This window comes from Bubalus kerabau, chromosome 19, assembly GCF_029407905.1.
Source record: "Bubalus kerabau isolate K-KA32 ecotype Philippines breed swamp buffalo chromosome 19, PCC_UOA_SB_1v2, whole genome shotgun sequence".
Classification (NCBI taxonomy): Eukaryota; Metazoa; Chordata; class Mammalia; order Artiodactyla; family Bovidae; genus Bubalus; species Bubalus kerabau.
Genome location: NC_073642.1, coordinates 55,306,371 through 55,321,265, shown reverse-complemented (window position 1 = coordinate 55,321,265; position 14,895 = coordinate 55,306,371).

Below are 14,895 nucleotides of genomic sequence, written 5' to 3'. Positions count from 1 at the left end.
AATCAATACCCTGATATCCTTCTCCTCCACCCTCTGATATTGTGACACGTGGTCAATACGCTACCATTGTACTATTTCAAAGTAGCTCCTTTTCTATCCCCCTTGCTTCACTGGTTGACAGTGTTGACAATTCTAATAAAGTGAGTGATTCTGGGACTTCCCTGGTGGTCCAGTAGTTAAGAATCCGCCTGCCAATGCAGGGGACACAGGTTCGATCCCTGGTTCAAAAAGATCCCACAAGGTGAAGAGCAACTAAGGTCATGAGCCACAACTACTGAAGCCTGCTCACCCTAGAGCCCGAGCTCCACAAGAGAAGCCACCACAATAAGAAGTCCATGAACTGCAACCTGAGTAGCCCCCACTCACCATGACTAGAGAAGGCCTGTGTACAATGAAGATCCGGTACAGCCACAAAGAGAAAGAGTGCTTCTGTTTGCAATCACGTAAGGTCAGATCTATTTTACTCATTCTTGTCTTTTGTGTTGTGGTTGTCACATGTGGCTGCATGGAAACGAATTTTTTAAAAAAATGTTTTAGTTTACCTACATGTCTACCATTTCTGGCACCCTTCATTCTTTTGTGTAGATCTAAATTTCATCTGGTATCATTTCACTTCAGCCTGAAGAGCTTCCTTTAATGTTTTCCATAGTATAGATTTGTTATATTGACTTTCAAAACTGGCTGCACATTCTTGGATGTTTTTCCACTGTTCCCTCCTCTCAAATCTGAGTTGACTAGTGATATCTTTGATCTATACAGTACAGCAGAAATGAAACTCTTGACATCGGAGGCTAGGTCATAAAAGACCATGAGGTTGCTGTCTTACTAACTTAGATACTTACTCAGAGAGTTGAGCCACTGTATGAAAAGACCACCATACTGGAGAGACCACGTTTTGGTTAACAGAGCCAGCTAAGCCTGGGAGTCTAGTTATTCCTGCCACGGTGCCAGGTATGTAAATAAAGCTGTCTTGACCCCTCCAAGCCTCCCATTTGCCTGGTGAATACCACTGAGTAACTTCCTTCTGAAGTAGGGGCGGGGCGTGTGCACAGCTGTTAGCGATTGACCGTTGGCGATTGACCGTTAGTGCTCAGAGTTAGCGCTCGGGGTTGGTTATCGCTCGACCGTTAGCGCCTAACGGTTAGCGCTCCAGGGTTAGCGGTTGACCGTTAGAACTCTGAATTAACACTGGACTGTTAGCAGGAGACCCTGAGCCACGTGGTCAGAGGTCCTACTCTGTAATCAGTCAGCTTTCAGTGGTCCTTTCAGCAGAGAGGTGGATCGCAGCCTTCTCCCTGGGGCCGTTCAGGTCCTTTGACTTTGGTGACAGCAGGTGATCTGGGGTGCTGCCTGGGACAGGCTGAAAGCCGAGTCAGGCAGAGCGCCGGGGTCCTTGCCATAGCTGTCCACTGGCGGGGCCCAGACCTCGAAGCAGCAGCGAACCTCTCTCCTGTCCCCACTTCCATGACATAATGGCGGCGGCAGTCTCATTGGGTCACAGTCCGCAGACGCCTCAGCAACTGGAGGGTATGGGCACTGTCTTTAAGGTAATAACTTCAACCAACTTTCCTCTCTCCATGCAAGTTTCAAATATTGGTCAAGCTTTGATTAGTTGTCACCCCTAAGAGGGGGCCAGAGGTCAGGGTTAAGGTACAAGGATGTTGCATGTCATATTTCGAGTCCACCTCTGTGAACTCAAAGAGGGGCAGCTTTGAGCTGGAAATTAACCTGATTGGTTTTTGGTACAACATGTATTCCGACTGATCCTATACAAATGATGTGTTCCAGTTTAAATAAAAAGCCTGAGGACCGGCTGGGTCATGGGCACTTTGTTCCCTCAGTAATGATGGCTGGGTAGGGTCCGAGGTCCTGGCCCAGAGGGTGCCACCAGCTGAGAACTGCCTCTTCAGCTGGGCCTGGGCAATGGTGGGAGAACCCAGACTGGGTGCTGGACGAATGCTCCCGGGCAGGGTCACCAGCCCATACAGGGACCCCCTTCTCTGAGCCAGGACCTGGACCTTGGAGGGCTCAAGTTGAGCCTTGGGACCTTACCCTTTCTTGTCAGAACAGAGAATAACGTTTTTGAGAGGTTTATAGGAGCATCATTACCTGACCATGACCTGACTTCAAGAATAAAAGTCAAGAAGTTTGCAACAACTAACTATGTTCCCCCCCACCCCCCCACATCCTATAAAAGGGCTTTGCTGAAAGCTTCTAGGAATTTAGGCTTTTTTAAGGCATGAGCCATCTTACACGGTCCTGCAATAAACCTTTCTCTGTTCTAAACTCTGATGTTTTGATATTGTTTGGCCTCACTGCATGTCAGGCACACAGACTTGCATTTGATAACACTTTGATGTCACACAGAATAGAATGAGTACCTAGCTAAAACTTACCCCAATTCTTGACTTTCTTAATTGTGAGATACAATAAAATTATTGCTTTTCCCTGTATTTTTGAAGTAGTTATACAGCATTAGATAACTGTAAGAAAATTTGGGATGCTGTTATGAAAAAAAGCCTAAAACATGTGACATTGACTTTGGGACAGTGTGTCAGGCAGACATTGAAAGGACTTCAAGAAGACTGTTAGCAGAATCCTGATAGGCATCAGAGAAGGTGTCAATAAGGGCTGAAAAGACAGAAAGAAAAAAAAAACGTTATTGGAAACTTGAGGAAAGGAGACATGACACCATCTGTGTCATGGCAGATGGTTTAGCAAATTGATAATGTGGAGGATTAGAAAATATATTTAATGAACTGATGGATCTGGCTTAGGAGATTTCCATGCAGAATGTTGAAGATGTCAACTGTTTTTTGTTTATATACATTTAGACTATGTATCATAAGCTATGAGTAGACAAAGCTGTACTAAAGAAGGAGTTATTCAATTTTCAAATAGAATTTAGAGGAATAGTGTAGAACAAGATCTGAAAATTAAATGATTTCTTATCCTTAGCTTCTCCAGTAAGATCAAGTCCAAGCCTGTTAGAAAAGCATGAATTCAAGATAGGGAAGAAGCTGAGGATGTGATTGTTAAATCTTAAAAATTTAGAAACAGATAAAAGGTCTTGAAAAGTTCTTAAGCAATTATAAACAATAAACAATTGTTTAAACAAACAAATATTAGACAATAAGCTTCTAAGAATCTTAAACAACAAGGCCCCTAAGACTATTAAGGACCTTGTCCCACTGTAGCCTCACAGGGAGCTCCAGGTAGAAAAGAACTTATCTTGAGGTGTTTGTGTCTTTAATGGTATAAATGACAAATTGACACACACGCAAAACCCATAAAGTTTTCATAGTAATTATTTCTCTGAAAAAAAAATAGACTGTACAAAATGATAAGTATATTTTGGATCCTCAAACTTCTATGGACAGGAAGCAGGCTGAATAGGCTGCTAAGCTGCAAAAATGGGGCAGCTCTATGGAGAAGGAAGAATGACTTAGAGGGCAAAACCAAGAACTCAGAGGAAGAGCTAAAAATCATGGAAAGCCATTTCCAGAGAGCAGGATTGGGCCCTGGTCACCAACTGGTAACACATAGCCAGCTGGATTTTAGAATTTCAATGGATTGAGTGACTTCCAATGGATTGGTGGCTTAAATGGATGTCTATTATAATTATCCTATGCCTATTGCACCACTATATATTTTTTCTTAATATATGTATTTTATTGAAGTATAGTTGACTTACAATGTTTCCAGTGCACAGCAAGGTGATTCAGGTATACATATACACATATATTATTTTTGAAGTTATTCTCCATTATAAGTTATTACAAGATATTGACTATAGTTCCCTGTGCTATACAGTAAACCTTTGTTGCTTATTGCATATGTATTTTTTAAAATTAGAAATCTAGCATTCTATTCATCCTAAGTTTCAAACAAGTAGAATCAAAACGTCATAAATTTTTTAGTTAGGCAAAACTTCATAAGCTTTCTAAAATATATATATTATGCATGTTATTTATATATGTGTATGCAAAAGCTTTTCTACTATGGTTGATAAAGGTCTGAGAAAGATCATCAAAAAAAAAAAAGAGGAAATGGAGAAATTGGAAAACATAAACTAGATGAAATAGGACCCCTGAATATGAAATAGGAAAAATGAAAAAAACTAGATAAAAGTAAAAGATCACCATATAGTCCAGTTGTTTTTAAACATGGCTGCTCATTAGAAATATATTTAAAGGTTTGGTGAAAAAGAGCAATACCTGGGCATTTGTATTTTTCAAAAAATTCCAAGATAATTCTGATATGCATGTGGATTTTAAAAAGTGATTACAGGATTTTCTATTAAATGGTAGTTTTGGTGATATACAATTCTGTTATTTTTGTTGACAAATCGTGATACAATGGTATTAAATTCTGAAAGAGATGGGAATACCAGACCACCTGACCTGCCTCTTGAGAAACCTGTATGCAGGTCAGGAAGCAACAGTTAGAATTGGACATGGAACAATAGACTGGTTCCAAATAGGAAAAGGAGTACATCAAGGCTGCATATTGTCACCCTGCTTATTTAACTTTTATGCAGAGTACATCATGAGAAACACTGGGCTCTAAGAAGCACAAGCTGGAATCAAGATTGCCAGGAGAAATATCAATAACCTCGGATATGCAGATGACACTACCCTTATGGCAGAAAGTGAAGAGGAACTAAAAAGCCTCTTGATGAAAGTGAAAGTGGAGAGTGAAAAAGTTGGCCTAAAGCTCAACATTCAGAAAACGAAGATCATGGCATCTGGTCCCATCACTTCATGGGCAATAGATGGAGAAACAGTGGAAACAGTGTCAGACTTTATTTTGGGGGGCTCCAAAATCACTGCAGATGGTGACTGCAGCCATGTAATTAAAAGACGCTTACTCCTTGGAAGGAAAGTTATGACCAACCTAGATAGCATATTGAAAAGCAGAGAAATTACTTTGCCAACAAAGGTCCGTCTAGTCAAGGCTATGGTTTTTCCTGTGGTCAGGTATGGATGTGAGAGTTGGACTGTGAAGAAGGCTGAGCGCCGAAGAATTGATGCTTTTGAGCTGTGGTGTTGGAGAAGACTCTTGAGAGTCCCTTGGACTGCAAGGAGATCCAACCAGTCCATTCTGAAGGAGATCAGCCCTGGGATTTTTTTGGAAGGGCTGATGCTAAAGCTGAAACTCCAGTACTTTGGCCACCTCATGCGAAGAGTTGACTCATTGGAAAAGACTCTGATGCTGGGAGGGATCGGGGGCAGGAGGAGAAGGGGACGACAGAGGATGAGATGGCTGGATGGCATCACTGACTCGATGGACGTGAGTCTGGGTGAATTCTGGGAGTTGGTGATGGACAGGGAGGCCTGGTGTGCTGCGATTCATGGGGTTGCAAAGAGACGGACACGACTGAGCGACTGAACTGAACTGAACTGAATCACAATAGTAAAAGAAATTTATCAGTTTTCACAATCAATAGCCGGACATGAAAAGATAATTACGATTGCAAGTCATAATGGGAACATGATTAACCTAACAATATAAAATAATTACGCACAATTTGGGGGATGAAGCAGAGTGATGTGGTAAGTGGAAATGTATACATGCACATGTTTTCATCTGCCCAGCCAGCCTATGTCTTTTGAAGTGAAGTTGCTCAGTTGTGTTGGACTCTTTGTGACCCTGGGGACTGTAGCCTACTAGGCCCCTCCGTCCTAGGGATTTTCGAAGCAAGAATGCTGGAATGGGTTGCCATTTCCTTCTCCAGGGGATCTTCCCATTGGGATTGAACCCAGGTTTCCTGCATTGTAGGCAGACACTTTACCATCTGAGCCACCAATGTCTTGTCTTTTAGTTGGTGCATTTAATCTATGCAAATGCAAATTAAATCTATCTATTTAATTTAATGTAATTATAAATGTGTATAATCCTGTTATCATTTTCTTAATTGTTTTGGGTTTATTTTCTATAGGTCTTTTCCTTCTCTTGTATTTCCTGCCTAGAGAAGTTCCTTTAGCATTCATTGTGTGGTAGTGAATGGTTTGGTGGTGCTGAATTCTCTTAACTTTTGCTTGTCTGGAAAGCTTTTGATTTCTCCATCAAATCTGAAGGACAGTCTTGCTGGGTAGAGTATTCTTGGTTGTAGGTTCTTCCCTCTCATCACTTTAAATATATTATTCCATTTCCTTCCGCCTTGTAGAGTTTCTATTGAGAAATCAGCTGATAACCTGATGGGAGTTCCCTTGTATTTTATCTGTTATTTTTCCCTTATTGTTTTTAATATTTTATCTTGTTTTTAATTTTGGTCAGTTTGATTACTATGTGTCTCAATGTTTTCCTCCTTGGGTTTATCCTGCCTGGGATTCTCTGTGCTTCCTGGACTTGGTTGACTATTTCCCTCTCCCATATTAGGGAAGTTCTAAGCTATTAACTCTCCAAATATTGTCTCAGGTCCTTTCTCTCTCTCTCTTCTCCTTCTGAGACCCCTATAATGCAAATGTTGGTGTGTTTAAAGTCGCAGAGGTCTCAGGCTGTCTTTTTTTTTTTTTTTCATTCTTTTCTCTATGTTCTGTTCTGTGGCAGTGAATTCCACCATTCCATCCTCCAAATAATTTATCTGTTCTTCTTCCTCAGTTATTCTATTAATTCCTGCTAGTGTATTATTCATCTCTGTTCTTTAGTTCTTCTAGATATTTGGTAAATATTTCTTGCATCTTCTCCATTGTTTTCCCGAAATCCTGGATCATCTTCACTATCATAATTCTAAATTCTTTTTCTGGAAGGTTGCTATCTTCATTTCATTTAGTTATTTTTCTGTGTTTTTTTTCTTGTCCCTTCATCTGGGACATAACTTTCTGCTTTTTTATCCTGATTATCTTTCTGCAATGTGGTTTTTGTTCTAGCTGCTGTGGGACTGTCTTGCTTCTTTGGTCTGCCCTGTGATGGAGGAGGCTAGAGACTTGTGTAATCTTCCTATTGGGAGGGACTGGGAAAAACTGGGTTTGCTTTGGTGGGCAGAACCTTACTCAGTAAAACTTTAATCCAATTATCTGCTGATGGGTGGGGTTGCACTCCCTCCCTGATAGTTGTTTGGCCTGAGGTGATCCAGCCTCAAAATTCTCAAAAGCCAGGCTTCAGCAATACATGAACCGTGAACTTCCAGATGCTCAAGCTGGTTTTAGAAAAGGCAGAGGAACCAGAGATCAAATTGCCAACATCCACTGGATCATGGAAAAAGCAAGAGAGTTCCAGAAAAACATCTATTTCTGCTTTATTGACTATGCCAAAGCCTTTGACTGTGTGGATCACAATAAACTGTGGAAAATTCTTCAAGAGATGGGAATACCAGACCACCTGACATGCCTCTTGAGAAACCTGTATGTAGGTCAGGAAGCAACAGTTAGAATTGGACATGGAACAATAGACTGGTTCCAAATAGGAAAAGGAGTACATTAAGGCTGTATATTGTCACCCTGCTTATTTAACTTCTATGCAGAGTACATCATGAGAAACGCTGGGCTGGAAGAAGCACAAGCTGGAATCAAGATTGCCGGGAGAAATATCAATAACCTTGGATATGCAGACGACACCACCCTTATGGCAGAAAGTGAAGAGGAACTAAAAAGCCTCTTGATGAAAGTGAAAGAGGAGAGTGAAAAAGTTGGCTTAAAGCTCAACATTCAGAAAACGAAGATCATGGCATCAGATCCCATCACTTCATGGGAAATAGATGGGGAAACAGTGGAAACAGTGTCAGACTTCATTTTGGGGGGCTCCAAAATCACTGCAGATGGTGATTGCAGCCATGAAATTAAAAGATGCTTACTCCTTGGAAGGAAAGTTATGACCAACCTTGATAGCATATTCAAAAGCAGAGACATTACTTTGCCAACAAAGGTCCGTCTAGTCATGGCTATGGTTTTTCCTGTGGTCAGGTATGGATGTGAGAGTTGGACTGTGAAGAAAGCTGAGCGCCAAAGAATTGATGCTTTGGAACTGTGGTGTTGGAGAAGACTCTTTAGAGTCCCTTGGACTGCAAGGAGATCCCACCAGTCCATTCTAAAGGAGATAAGTTCTGGGTGTTCATTGGAAGGACTGATGCTGGAGCTGAAACGCCAATACTTTTGCCACCTGATGTGAAGAGTTGACTCATTAGAAAAGACTCTGATGCTGGGAGGGATTGGGGGCAGGAGGAGAAGGGGATGACAGAGGAGATGAGGTGGCTGGATGGCATCACTGACTCGATGGACATGAGTCTGAGTGAACTCTGGGAGTTGGTGATGGACAGGGAGGCCTGGCATGCTGGGATTCATGGGATCACAAAGAGTTGGACACAACTGAGCGACTGAACTGAACTGAACTGATCCAGCCCTGGGGTCTCTGGGCTCTATGGCAATCTCCATAGATTGTTAATGGCAGTATCCAAGAGGGCTTATGCCAAGGGGGACTTTCCAGGACTGCTGCTGCCTGTGCCTCCGTCCCTGTGGTGAGCCCCTGCTGACCAAGCCTCCACAGGAGACCCTCCAACACTAGCAGGTAGTTTTGTCTCAGTCTCCTGTGGAGTCACTGCTCTCCTCTTCTTGGTCCTGATACAGGTGAGATTTTGTTTGTGCCCCCCCCAAGACTGGAGTCTCTGTTTCCCCCAGTCCTATGGAAGTCCTGCAATCAAATACCCCTGGCCTTCAAGGTCAGATTCCCTGGGGATTCCCAGTCCTTTTGTCAGATCCCCAGGCTGGGAAGCCTGACATGGGGGTTCAATATCTTCACAACAGTGGGAGAATTTCTTTGGTATTGTTCTCCAGTTTGTAGGTCACTTAGCCAGTGGGTATGGGATTTGATTTTATCATGATTGTGCCCCTCCAATGCGTGATTGCCCACTGTAGTCTTGCTTTGGCTTCTTTGTCTTTGGACATGGATTTATGTTTTGATGGTAGGTTCCAGCATCCTCCTGTTCAATGGTTGTTCAACAGCTGGTTGTGATTTTGGTGCTATTTCCACCACTGTATTTTGGATATGTGTAGGGCAGATAACTTGTCAGTTTACTTTGCAGGTTTTCAGATCAAGATCTGAACACAGGAAACAGCATGGAGCCTCATCGATGCTTGGGCTTGATTAAGGATCAGAGCCAAGACTTTGAACCTAGCTTGATGCCATAGTTCAGTTGCTCAGCCGTGTCCGAGTCTTTGCAACCCCATGAACCACAGCACGCCAGGCCTCCCTGTCCATCACTAACTCCCGGAGTCTACCAAAACCCATGTCCATCAAGTTGGTGATGCCATCCAGCCATCTCATCCTCTGTCGTCCCCTTCTCCTCCCGCCCCCAATCCTTTCCAGCATTAGGGTCTTTTCCAATGAGTCAACTCTTCATCAGGTGGCCAAAGTATTGGAGTTTCAGCTTCAACATAAGTCCTTCCAATGAACACCCAGAACTGATCTCCTTTAGGATGGACTGGTGGGATCTCCTTGCAGTCCAAGGGACTCTCAAGAGTCTTCTCCAACACCACACTTCAAAAGCATCAATTATTCAGCACTCAGCTTTCTTCACAGTTCAACTCTTACATCCATACATGACCACTGGTAAAACCACAGCCTTGACTAGACGGACCTTTGTTGGCAAAGTAATGTCTCTGCTTTTGAATATGCTATCAAGATTGGTCATAACTTTCCTTCCAAGGAGTAAGTGTCTTTTAATTTCATGGCTGCAATCACCATCTGCAGTGATTTTGGAGCCCCCCAAAATGAAGTCTGACACTGTTTCCACTGTTTCTCCATCTATTTGCCATGAAGTGATGGGACCTGATGCCATGATCTTTGTTTTCTGAATGTTGAGCTTTAAGCTAACTTTTTCACTCTCCTCTTTCACTTTCATCAAGAGGCTTTTTAGTTCCTCTTCACTTTCTGCCATAAGGGTGGTGTCGTCTGCATATCTGAGGTGATTGATATTTCTCCCGGCAATCTTGATTCCAGCTTGTGCTTCTTCCAGCCCACTGTTTCTCATGATGTACTCTGCATATAAGTTAAATAAGCAGGGTGATAATATACAGCCTTGACATACTCCTTTTCATGTTTGGTTGAGGCTTTTGGAGAATCTTGGGAAGAGGTGAATACATATTGCAGGAGGGAAGAATATAAATAATTTTTGGCCAAAGAGAAAACAGTGGCAATTTAAAATTGTTTCCACAAATCTTTGGCATTTCTCCCATCTAGAGGTTTATGGTCTTTGTCATTAAAATGAATGAGCTTGTGATTGCTTCAACTGATAGGATAGGGCAGAATTAATGCTTTGTGAATTCTGGGTGTAGGTCATAAAACACAATGTAGATCTATATAATTTGCTAAAATTCTTGCTCCTTACCTATCATTGCTAACCTTAGAAAGATCTGCTGTCCAGGTTGGCCTTTGGCTAGCATCTGGAAATTAAGATTTCATGAGGTCTTTCCTAACTGATGAGGACCACCCTAACTGATAAGAGTGACTCATTGTGCCTAAACTGTGTAAACAATGATGGTTAATGCTGAACACTTGCTTTCCTTCTGGAATCTGGAATTTTGGATTGTGCTAGGCAGAGTGTGCTATGTGACTAGTTCCCAATAAAAACCTTTGGCACTGAGTCTCTAGTGGGATTCTTTGGTAGATAATATTTCTCACGTGTTACCATAACTTGTTACCAGAAAAATTAAGCAAGTCCTTTGACTCGAATGAGGGAGGTCTCTTGGAAACTTGTTCTGATTTCCTCCAAACTTTGCCCCATACATCATTTTCCTTTGCTAATTTTGCTTAAAATCTTTATGCTATAAGAAGTCATTACCATCAGTATGATTATGCTGAATCCTGTGAGTCCTCCTGGCAAATCATTGAACCTGGAGGTGGTCTTGGGGACTCAACACAGTAAGCCTTAAACACTGAATAGACTGATTCCTCCCACTTTATTCTTTTACAAAAATAAGTTTTCAAGGCTATTTTAGGTCCTGTGCCTTTCTGCACTAATTTTAGAATATGCTTGTCTGTGTCTACTAAAAAACTAAATGCATTTTGATAGAAATGTAAATAAATCTATTGATCAATTTGGGAAGAATTGACATCTTTACTGCATTTAATCTTACAGTCCATGAACACAGTATGGCTCCTATTTATTTAGATCTACTTTAATTTCTTTTATCAGCCTTTTGTAATTTTCAAGATACTGATTCATACACATTTTGTTAGATTTATACTTAAGTAACTGGTTTCCTTTGAAGCAATTGTAAATGGTAATAATTAAAATTTCAGTTTCTATATGTTTATGGTTAGTATGAAGCTTGTTTTAAAATTATTTTTACATTTTTAAAAAGTATTTTCAAGGTGCTATAAGATTATCTTTTAGGACAAGATTAGCCCTACTCCAGTATTTTTATGAGGTCTCTACTGAATGCTTCAGGATTTTTAGTAAGGTCTCTCCACTCTGGAGCTCAGAATTCAAACAGACTTGGGTTCACCCAGACTTGGGTGAACACTAGTAGTAGTGCAGTTCAGCAGCCTAGTTGTTTTCCTTTTTCCAGTAGTAGTTCTTTGTGAAGCTTCGTAGATTCTGTGTGTGTGTGTGTGCATCAGTTCAGTCGCTCAGTTGTGTCTGACTCTTTGTGACCCCATGAATCGCAGCACACCAGGCCTCCCTGTCTATCACCAACTCCCGGAGTTCACCCAGACTCACATCCATCGAGTCAGTGATGCCATCCAGCCATCTCATCCTCTGTTATCCCCTTCTCCTCTTGCCCCCAATCCCTCCCAGCATCAGGGTCTTTTCCAATGAGTCAACTCTTTGCATGAGGTGGCCAAAGTACTGGAGTTTTAGCTTTAGCATCATTCCTTCCAAAGAAATCCCAGGGCTGATCTCCTTCAGAATGGACTGGTTGGATCTCCTTGCAGTCCAAGGGACTCTCAAGGTCTTCTCCAACACCACAGTTCAAAAGCATCACACCTTAATATTGATACTTGGCAGATGTCTAGATCTTTCTCTCTGGGCAGGTCGCTTCTCTTTCTGGTATTTTGTCTCACAACTTCCAGGAACTTTGTAAATTATACCTGGTCAAGCTGGAAAAAAGATAGCATTAGTAGTCAGATATTATATCCATTGATTTCTTATACCTTCCTCCTTACTCTGCTGATGAGATCCCTCTACTTAATTTTTTTTAATCAACATATAATTAACATAAAGGGCTTCCTAGGTGGCTTAGTGGTAAAGAATCCACCTGCCAATACAGGAGGCATGGGTTCAATCCTTGGGCCAGGAAGATCCCCTGGAGAAGGAAATGGCAACCCACTCCTGTATTCTTGCCTGGGAAATGCCATGGACAGAGGAACCTGGCGGACTATAGTCCATGGTGTCCAAAAGAGTCAGACACAAATTAGAGACTAAGCGTATATACATACACATAATTGACATAAAACTATAGTATTTTAAAATATGTAACATAATCGGCTTTCCCTAGTGGCTCAGATGGTAAAGAATCTGCCTGCAATGAAGGAGACCTGAGTTCGATCCCTGGGTCAGGAAGATCCCCTGTAGGAGGGCAGGGCAACCCACTCCAGTATTCTTGCCTGGAGAATCCCCATGGACAGAGCAGTCTGGCGGGCTACAGTCCACAGAAGTGCAAAGAGTCGGACTTGACTGAAGCAATTTAGCATGATGCACACACATAAAACATAATGATTTGGTATTTGTATATATTGCAAAATGATCACAATAGTCTAGTTAACATCCATCACTATATATGGTTACAGATTTGATTTCCCTTCCTTTAATATTTCAAGAGTGGAAGCAGGACTGAAAATACTTCCCCATCAGTCTTTAATCCTAGAAGATGTGGCCTGAGAGTATGATTATGGTCAAGCTCTAGAAATTACCTGATTACTGCTTGATGCCTCTGTGGTGATCTGTCTTCTGATTTTATATCCAAGGTGATCCCAGTGATGATATATGATCACTAATTTCTCCTTTTATTTGAAATCCTTAGAGGGGTCTTCTTTTAGGAAATGATAGTATGAAACAGCAAAAATTCCCACAACTGTTCAGGATATAAAGACTGTAGAACAACTCTTCCTTGACATAACATATAAATTATCCTGTGGAGATGATTGGCTTAAACTTTGTTGTACCATGCTATCATAGTGCAAGTTTCAAATGAGTATATTCAGATGTAAAAGAATCATTGTGTGTGTGGGTGTTTAGTTGCTCAGTCATGTCTGACTCTTTTGTAACCCCATGGACTGTAGCCTGCCAGGCCCTCTGTCCATGGGATTTTCCAGGCAAGAATACTGGTATGAGTTCCCATTTCCTTCTCCAAGGGATTTTCCTGATCCAGGGATCAAACCCACATTTCCAGCTTGGCAGGAAAAGGTTAAGGCAAAGTCTTAACCATTGCACCACCAGGGAGGCCCCCAACATTGCAAATGGTTGAAAAGTGCCTTGACTGTCCCACCACATTGCCTCAGAGGATTGTCCAAGGTCTTCTGGCCAGAGGTTTCCTATATCACTAACTTGAAACTGAGGCTTTGATGTCAGGGTTTTTAAAAGATGTTAGGACTTCCCTGGTAGTCCAGTGGTTAAAACTTTGCCTTCCAATGTACCAGGTGTGGGTTTGGTCCCTGGTCAGGGAGCTAAGATCCCACATGCCTTGAGGCCAAAAAGCCAAAACTAAAACAGAAATAGTATTGGAACAAATTCAATAACGACTTTAAAAATGATCCACATAAAAAAATCGTAAAAAAAAAAAAGATGCTTTTACTTTGTACTTGCTAAAATAGATTAGTTTATCAATTTGTACAAGTACAGATGTAAAAGGACAGAGATGTAAAGAGATGTAGGAACATGACTTGGCTTTGTGTGCCATTTAACACAGAAATTTGCCTTAGATGTCCATTACTACACACTCTGGTTCTTATGCTGTTTCATAATAAAGAACATTATTAATAAAGAACATAATGCTGAGGGAGCATTAAACATGTATTTGTGATTATAATACTCTTCCCAGTAAAATTTCTATCAGTAGAATTAAGAAAAGTCATTAAATGCTATAAAACTGCTTAAAATACATTTTATTGATTTTTCTAGAGTGTACTTGTGGGTGGTGTAGGGAAACCTACCTGTTTCCTTTGTAGGATTCTAGACTGAAAGTTTCCATGTAATTCAAATAGCTCATGTGATCAGCCAATTTAGAATTTGGAGTTTGTTTTTTTGTAATAGAATAGATTAGTGGCTATCCATACTGGTTAGTGTTCATGATTATTTGTGGAATTAAGAAAAATACAGATGTGAGGATTCCACCCCTAATAGATGCTGAAATAGTGGTTTTGGTTGGATCTTAGAAATCTGTATTTAAAAAGAAAACTTTTTATGAAATAGCTTTATCTCCTGGTTTGAGAACTACACAGAATTGGAGTATACATATTAATTAGTAAGAAGAGTTAGCTTGAAGCAAGACTGTATCTGTAATGACCCTTTGGTTATAAGCAAATGTCAGAAACCCAAAAAAGCTTGAGCAAAGTGGGATTCTTTGGCTCTTATAACTGGAAATTTCAGGGTGGAGCTGGCAGGGGTGCTCCAAGACCGTCCAGTGGTGGTGGTTTAGTTGCTAAGTTGTGTCTGACTCTTGTGACTCCATGGACTATAACTTGCCAGGATCCTTTGTCCATGGGATTTTCTAGGCAAGAACACTGCAGTGGGTAGCCTTTTCCATCTCTAGGGGACCACCCTGACCCAGGGATTGAACCCATGTCTCCTGCATTGGCAGGCACATTCTTTACCACTGGGCAACCAGGGAAGCCCCTACAGGGGCCCAAATGATATTCAATTTCTCTTTCCTTTCTTCTTTCTTACCAACAGGCCCTTTCATGTGATGGGAAAGGTGGCTTCTGACAGCTTTAATCTTTCATTTTATTGTTCATGAC